The 8,093-nt window shown below is 36.8% G+C and overlaps 1 long non-coding RNA gene across 1 annotated transcript; it reads right to left on the reverse strand.

The window, feature by feature from the left end:
- Positions 1-2,184: 2,184 nt before the first annotated feature.
- LOC145549455 (uncharacterized) lies at positions 2,185-7,244 on the reverse strand. The gene is made up of 2 exons (XR_014085442.1): positions 2,875-7,244; positions 2,185-2,718 (listed from the first exon to the last, which is right to left on the reverse strand). It is a non-coding gene; the product is annotated as an uncharacterized LOC145549455 (long non-coding RNA).
- Positions 7,245-8,093: the final 849 nt, after the last annotated feature.

Here is an 8,093-nt window from a genome sequence, read left to right on the forward strand (position 1 = left end):
ATACAACTGTTTATTATCTTAACCAAACATTAAAACTGTCAGGAAAATCTGGAGGCCATTTGAGTTAACATTATTTAGCTGTGGAGGTCGTGGAGTGGCTGTGCTGGACCGGTGGCTTGATCTAAGCCACAAGTGTCAAACTCCAGTCCTGGAGGCCCACTGTCCTGCAACATTGAGATGTGCCGCTGCTGCACCACACCTGAATACAATAATTAGGTGATTAGGAGGACTCTCGAGAACATATCTACACAACGAGGAGGCAATTAAGCCATTTGACTCTTGTGTTTTGTACCTGTGGCACATCTAAAAACTGCCAAAATGTTTCGTCTTTGTTAGTGTGTCATGTTGGTGACTGAAGCCTGTTATGATGACCTCAACACATTTCTTCAGACAAGTTGGCACAACTTTTAATGCTGTCCAAAAATGTTTCAATAAGCTGACTAATTTCTTTAGTAATTATTTCTGACTTTTTTTATGCTTTATCTTGTAAACCGGGTGAGTAAAGTAATTTGAATGACTTGGTGAGTTTGATTAGTTTTGCTCAGACTTTTAAAAAATATTTATTTATTATCCTAATGTATGGAGTTAGATTTGTTTCACAATTATTCAATAAAAAAAAATTACACTCAACCAAAAAAAAGAGATTCAATCAAAAAAAAAAAATCTTCTCAAACAACAAAAAAAAGTCATAAAAATTATTTAATCATAAAAATAGTTTTAAACATTTTTAAAGTTTTTTTTTTTTTGATTGAATCTCTTTTTTTTGGTTGAGTGTATTTTTTTTTTGGTTGAATTTATTTTCATGCTTAAACAACTTTATTTGCTTTGGGGAAGCTTACATGAACATTCTGGGCGGGGATTAAGGACGAGCGGTGTAAGACGTCTCCCTATTGGTTAACGCTGTCTGAAGCGACAGACTCTGAGCTTCTTCTTCTCAGAACTTCTCCGCCATTCCGCTTGTAGCAGAAAGCAAATTGTAAGTAATCTTCACAATATTACATTGATTAACAGCTACTAAGTGTCCATGCTTTATTCAGAGAATAACATCTTATGCAGCTTATGAGGACAGTTGCTATATATTTTGTGCCTTGCTCCGGGTTTAGTATATCAGGTTAGCTAATGTTAGCATCAGCTGAAGTGCTATGGGGTTGCCGCCTAACCCGTATTTGGCTGTTTAAAGGTTGCGTCCCGTATTGAACCGGTACCGGAACCGGTAATCTGTTCCATATTTCTATAAATCCCATATAGACATGACTATCACAAACTAAACTAATAACAATATTGACAAAAAAAAGAAACACAGGAAATTTTAAGGTCAGTGTTTCTGTATGTGCTCAGGTAACAGAAAATGTTTCACAAAAAATTTAAACTTGTGGAATACACAAAAAATGCATAGTCACTTAAATATAATCCTTAACATAATATAATACATGTTTAATATGTATGTAATTCACAAAGAAGTAAATGATTAAAATAAAATTACATTACTGTAATGTTACTGGCAGATTGGGATTAATTTGTAAAAAAAATTATTATTTGAATGACAAATTAACACTTTTATTAATATTTTTATAGATGCAGAACAAACTGACAATGAAGAAGTGCCGACTCTGACTGTTCCAATGGTGATGCAGTGGATGACTGGGCAGCCACATAAACATCTGCTTGTATCAGAAAGAAATGCATTTAAAGTCACTGTGATTTGTGATCACCATTGCCTAGAGCATACACCAGGCCACACTGTGTGCTATCCTGTAGTAAGTGCTTGTACCAGCACAGTGACATTTCCAATGGCCCATCTAAGTGATTATGAGTCCTTCAAGAGTAACCTCAGCACTGCTGTCACATGTGGATTCACCTTTGAGAGACTGTAGTTCAGGATGTATATAAAAGTGGTTATTGTTGGACCAATAGTTCAGACCTAGTTTTAAAAAATGCATTTTATATTGTTCAATCACCAATGTTGCATGAGTTAAGAAAATGTTAATCTTTCTTCAGATTACACAGAACCACAGTGCCATTTGAGCACGCAGTTGTTGCTTTAATGGTACCTTTGCAGAATTTATTTTTTTGTTCTGTCTAATGTTATGCGGTTTTATGTATTTTACTACAACACTAATCAGACTTGTTCATTGTGTAAGACACCGTTACCTTTTCTAATGTAATTGTCTGGGATAGTGTTGATAAAATTGGGGATTTCTTTATTGTCCTTATGTAGCATTTATGAAGTAGGAAGAAACATGACATCCTAACGCTTGAATGGATTAATGCAACTGTAATGTTCTTCAGAACAAGGAAACTTTGAATTTACTCTGTAGCAAACCTGAAGTTGTAAATGTTGCACTAAAATAACATGGTCTGTAAATAAGTGATTTGATTTGAACATGTACTACATAGTTATGGTAACTCACACAAAACTTTGATAATGTCCCTCTTATAAAATTGTGACATTTTGAAAGAAATAAAATTGTGTTAATGACAACAATTGCTTCTCCTTATTTTTGTTCCATTGCTGCTGTAATTAGAAATTAAATTATCTAATATAGAAAAAAAATAGCTTGGTGCTCTCTGGCATCTTGCTTGGAGCTCAGAGTGCTCCAAGCACTCCTGCAGTGCATTCAGTCTCTCAGTGGACAGCGGGCACTGGATTTCTGGAATATTAATTCCGTGTTCTGTACTTTGTTGATCTTGGGACAGCCCTTCCGCACCTTGCAGGATCTGCTTAGACAAAAGTCAAGGACAGATCATTTACATAAATCCATCCATCCATCTAATAAAATAAAAACAGATGTATCCATGCATGTAGTGATGCCATGTTTGTGTTATGAAATCTGAATGTTACAATTACAGCCAAGTAAAACATGGAAAACACACCTCTGTGAGATCGGGCTCTGGCACTTGTTCCTGCAGCATTCCAATTGTCCATAGTTGGTTTGGTGACAAGTTTCTTTCAGTTCTCAACGGATGAGCATTCCAGCTGTCCTCAAAAATCTGAAGATCTTTTCTTAGTCGTGGTATAAAGATGTACCCCAAACAGAACAGATGGACAGCGTTGGACAGGTCAATGAGACCCTCTTCCTCCAAACTGTGGCGCATGTTGTAATACTTTGAAGTTACACTCCAAACAATATATAAATTTGGTTTTGGTTTTCAATGGTAGTAAAAAAAAAAAAAAACACAAGTCACTCCACACAAATTATTCAGTCAATAATAAAAGGAAATTACTCCAATATGTCAAGTATGCGTTTCTCTTGTTGCTACATTTTCTTCCACAAAGGAGTTTAGTAAAGTCCACAAAACCATGAACAATCTTCACAACCTGTTTGATTACTTGTTTCGCTGTGCATTTTTGCATAACAGCAACTTGTCAGTATTGAAATTTTGCCAAATAAATTTATTGTAGCAGATATTTTTTATAAAAGAAAATTAACAGATACAAGCTTTTCATTGTTGTAAATAGCAGAAAAAGACAGACACTTTTTGGTACATTACCGTTGATTATGAACACTTTTCCCAGCAATGAAACTGCCACGTCCAGTACCTCGAACTGTAAACATGCACTTTGCAATGTCCACATTTTCAACCCCGTGATCCCCTCGAACTCTGTAAGGGAAACAGTAAATTATGTCATGCAACACTCAATGCAATATGTTATTTAGCACAAATTTAGTCCAGAAAAATTATAGGTATTTTTAGATTTGTTTTTTTATTTCTACACGGCTGCGTAATGTCGGTATCTAGGCAACCATGACGTCAGCGTACTGGGGGTCCTTTAGCTCCCGCCACAGCAACTTAGCTGACCTTAAAATTTCCTGCGTTTCTTTTTTTTTGTCAATATTGTTATTAGTTTAGTTTGTGATAGTCATGTCTATATGGGATTTATAGAAATATGGAACAGATTACCGGTTCCGGTATCGGTTCAATACGGGACGCAACCTTTAAACAGCCAAATACGGGTTAGGCGGCAACCCCATAGCACTTCAGCTGATGCTAACATTAGGTAACCTGATATACTAAACCAGGAGCAAGGCACAAAATATATAGCAACTGTCCTCATAAGCTGCATAAGATGTTATTCTCTGAATAAAGCATGGACACTTAGTAGCTGTTAATCAATGTAATATTGTGAAGATTACTTACAATTTGCTTTCTGCTACAAGCGGAATGGCGGAGAAGTTCTGAGAAGAAGAAGCTCAGAGTCTGTCGCTTCAGACAGCGTTAACCAATAGGGAGACGTCTTACACCGCTCGTCCTTAATCCCCGCCCAGAATGTTCATGTAAGCTTCCCCAAAGCAAATAAAGTTGTATAAGCATGAAAATAAATTCAACCAAAAAAAAATTACACTCAACCAAAAAAAATTACACTCAACCAAAAAAAAATTACACTCAACCAAAAAAAAGAGATTCAATCAAAAAAAATACACTCAACCAAAAAAAAGAGATTCAATCAAAAAAAAAAAAACTTTAAAAATGTTTAAAAATATTTTTATGATTAAATAGTTTTTATGACTTTTTTTTTTTGTTTGAGAAGATTTTTTTTTTTTTTATTGAATCTCTTTTTTTTGGTTGAGTGTAATTTTTTTTTGATTGAATAATTGTGAAACAAATCTAACTCCATAATGTTTCTGCTATATTTTCCGTTTTTCCTTCCAGGCTGGAAGTCTTCCTCCTTCATATTGGTGAATCCAAGAGCAGCACCAAACACACTTCACCATCAGTGATCACAAGACCATCCTTGGCCGCTTCCAATGAACTTTCAAAGCACACTTCACCTTCAGTGCAAAGTACCATGAATGTATAACCTTTGTTGTATATTGCTGTCATTGCTGTTTGATGTTTTGAAATAAAAGTAGATTATATACTGCAAATGGTGTTGGTGTTTTTGTAGATTCAAGTGGCATCTAATGTCTTTTAAAATGAATTTTGAGATTATTGATGGCGAGTAGTTTCTGGGGGGAAAAAAGGTTTTAATTTCTCTAGTAGCTTTTATTTGGTAGTAAATTGACAAAAAGTGGATAATGAGAGAATCGGTAGACTGGCAAGCGAACCCATGACAGCTGCATTGAAAACTAGAGACTCCATATGTGTTTTTGTACTTAACTCCTGCGCCACCACAGCACACTCTGTCAGTAGTTGCCATTTATTTATTTATTTTATTTTTTTGTATTTCTTGTGAAGTTGGTCTTAAATTTCATTTCAAGTTACATTAAAGAGGTCCTGAAAAGTAATTTGCCTTAACTATAAGAACCCTGTCTTCTTTGAAACCCAAGACCAGGGTTTCCAACAGTGTATTATAGGCCTGGCGGCCCGCCATGCTTTACTAGCGCGTCCGCCAGGCTAAGCCTTCTTGTTTATTTATTTTAGGAAAATAAAATAAAATTTTAAAATCGTCTTTTTTTTTAAGCTGGATTGCAAGTGTTTCTGTTGCTCCAAGCGTTTCACTATCAGAGCAGATTTATTCCTAAAAGATATGTTTATTGTTGGATAAATGTTATATTATCTTTTTCTACTTATTAGTTTTCATTCTAAATAATGTAGTTATCTATAAAAGTATCTCTTCTGTTTATGAATAGTGTGTGGATTTAGTAGAAACTTGTGTCACATATTTGTTTCATGTGGTTGTAAAACCACCCCCGCTCCAGGACGCCAGCAGACAGAGTTGCTGGTGTCAACAATGCATGCTGACCATTACCTTATAAGGAGAAGAAGGCCAGTTGGGGGCATCTGGAGAAGGAAGAGGAATGCATACTGTAAACCAGTTTCAGCCTGTTTGCTCCCCCACCTTTAGAAACCATTTGTAACCAGGGCTTTTCCCCAAATAAAAAGCGGGGAGAGCGGAATGCAAGCCAGAGTTTGTTTGGGGCATGTGACTGGTTGCATCTCCGAACACCTCTCCTCACAGCGAGTTGAATTCTAATCTCTGTCTCCGTGTTTCTTTTGCAGAGTTATATACTTATGTCAGGGGTTAAACCTGACATATACAGAATATATGTTTATAGTTTATGCATTTAAAGCCAGACCAATCACACCGCTGGCCTCTGCGCGTTGCCTCGCGCAGCAGCAGCTGGATAGTTAAAGTTAACCTCAGCGCGGATCCCACGCTCCTCCTTTCAATCGAACTGGCCACAGGCTGACCGCTATGGATATTTACATCAACCCCCTGTGATGAATTATGATTAGTTATGAGGAGTTATTGATTAAGGTAAGAGTTTAAACCTACCGCGTTAGCTCTGGAATAACATGTCGCGCTTTCAGAGGAGCTTTGAGGAGCGGTGAGAATGATGTATATTTGTGAACAAAACATTATGGGGGGTTTACATCTCAACACGCTGCCCAGCGTTTGGCCCCGTCTTCCCTGTGTTCCCGGTTAGCCGGTGCGTTAGTGGTTAACGATCCAGTGCTAATCACTCATCGTGCAGGTTTAACCCGGTGAGGAGCTTTCGCGCTCTCCTCGCAGTCACGCATCAAGCTGATTTTATATTATTTTATTATTATTACTAGTATTATTGTTCCGGTTACACTAAGCACCAAACCGTATCAAATGTTTTGCCCACTTAGACAGAGTTAATGCGCGCGGCCACCGGACATCTGAAAAACTCGCCCAGAAACTCGACCAACCAAAATAGTTTCTGTGTCCCCTTGTTAAAAATTCAACCGACACGAAATGAAAGAGCTACTAAAGCCACATTAGCAGCATTGATTTAAATCTCCCATTTGTTGCGCATCGCGCAGTGCAGAGGATTACCTCATCATGCAGGGCCGGTCCAAGGCTGTATGAAGCCTGGAGCAGAATATGACTTAGGGGCCTCTTTTGTTAATAAAATCATCAGCACCTCTAACAGCTTCTGTGTTAGATTTAGTGAAATCTAGGACAGGGGGAGTAGTTTAACTGGCAAACCTAAAAAGCAATAAATTATAACTGCAGCTTACTAATTTGTATTTGTGAATAAACGGAGCTGAAACTCAAATATTAAACTCAGCATTAAGCCGCTGACTTAATTTGGATTTAACCGAAGTGGACATAATTGATATTTATTTTAATTGTATTTTTTGATTAGTTGTTTTTAAGACTAGTTGTGGGTTTATATAGCAGTTCACTGACGATGTTTTCCCATGTCACCCAGTGATATTTTTACTTTTATTGTCTGCTTAACATCTTTTAATACAAAAACACGGTGGACCACCAGTGGACCACCTCGGCGCTCTGACCATCGGGCTTAGCAAGTTTTCTGGGGGAAACCCTGAAGACTAATCATGTTTTATTCTGTTTTTGCCACACAGGAACCAGCATCCAGGCACCTTGATGGCATCACAGAAAGGCGTCAACCATACTTGCTTGCAGTAGGGACTCAGAGGAGCGTGATTCACAAGTACTTCATTGTGATTGACAAACATGCCATACCTTGTAAATCACCAGGCTGTCTTGCCTGTTTTGATGAGCTTTTTAAAGCTCACTTTGTGTTCGGCACTTCATATAACTATGATCTGGTCAATGTGTACAATTTTCTGCAGACCGCCGTTTATGAGATAGATGTTGAGACAACCAAAGTGAATCCTTGGGTAGAGTTGAGGGTTATATGTTGTGAAAGATGAGAGGTTGCTGTTTGTTACATTTGCACTGCAAATAGTGTGTCCGAATTAGCATTTCAGTGCTTTTCAAGTTTTGTGTACAAGAGATGGACCTCATGTTATTTATGTAGATGAGCTTTTCTGTTCCACAGCTTTTGATTTACAGGTGTCATACAGTCATGAAGATGCAAATGTTTATATTGTTCCATACTGTTTCTTGTGAACAATAAAAATGGTTGTTCAAATACTGATTTCTGGTCTATGCATTGTATTCTTACAGACTCTGTGTATAATAACTGTAAAACAATTGCTTAGTGAGTGAAATAAAGTTAAAGTTGGTTTTATTTTAGAATTTAATGTTTAACTGCACAATATGACATAAAATTAAATTAGGAGTAAAATTGTATACTATTAAAGCACAATTTGACACTATATGGAATAAAATTTATTCTATTTTGTGTAAAATTCCGTTTTAGTCAGACTAAACGTTATCTCTACTTACAATAGAATGCAATTCTATTTAG

This window comes from Poecilia reticulata, chromosome 20 (genome assembly GCF_904066995.2).
Source record: "Poecilia reticulata chromosome 20, P_reticulata-male-v2, whole genome shotgun sequence".
Classification (NCBI taxonomy): domain Eukaryota; kingdom Metazoa; phylum Chordata; class Actinopteri; order Cyprinodontiformes; family Poeciliidae; genus Poecilia; species Poecilia reticulata.